The following is a 571-nucleotide window of genomic DNA, read 5'->3' as shown; positions in this document are numbered from 1 at the left end:
TTATTTATTTTTTCTTTATTTTAGTTTTCCAAACATAGATTGATATGGAGTGGCTAGTTTTCAAAACTACTTCTTTGCTACAATTGAACAATATTTATATTCTAAAATGGGATTCACTTCCTTTAAGCTTATGTAGTTTCTTTTTATTACTCTGTTTACTTCTATCTCATGTTACTCCATTTGTGTTTACTTCGTTTTATACAAAAGTTCACCGTAATTAATAAATCCATGTGCTTAATACATTCCGTACAAGAATAAATTACAAGGAGAAAAGAAATCCCAAAAATAAGTAGAAGGTTGAGAATTTCACTCAACCACACAATGTCAAAGCGTGACTGCATGGCTCATGCTCGGATTTCGAAGGGGAACTTCTCAACTTGAGAGATCAATTTCATTCCTCACAAATCTGATTTTTACATAATAATTTGTGGGTATTTATACTCCCACAAAAAAAAGTTAGTGGCTGGGATTTAATCTCGATCCCCTTAAATCTAAAAAAAGAACGAAGTCAATTTGACAATTCTACCATTACAAACTTTATGAAATAAAAAATAAATAAAGTTTTCTAACA

Source organism: Cucurbita moschata, unplaced genomic scaffold (assembly GCF_002738365.1).
Source record: "Cucurbita moschata cultivar Rifu unplaced genomic scaffold, Cmos_1.0 Cmo_Scf00405, whole genome shotgun sequence".
Classification (NCBI taxonomy): domain Eukaryota; kingdom Viridiplantae; phylum Streptophyta; class Magnoliopsida; order Cucurbitales; family Cucurbitaceae; genus Cucurbita; species Cucurbita moschata.
The sequence above is the reverse complement of the archived record's forward strand: the minus strand, read 5'-3'. Positions refer to the sequence as shown.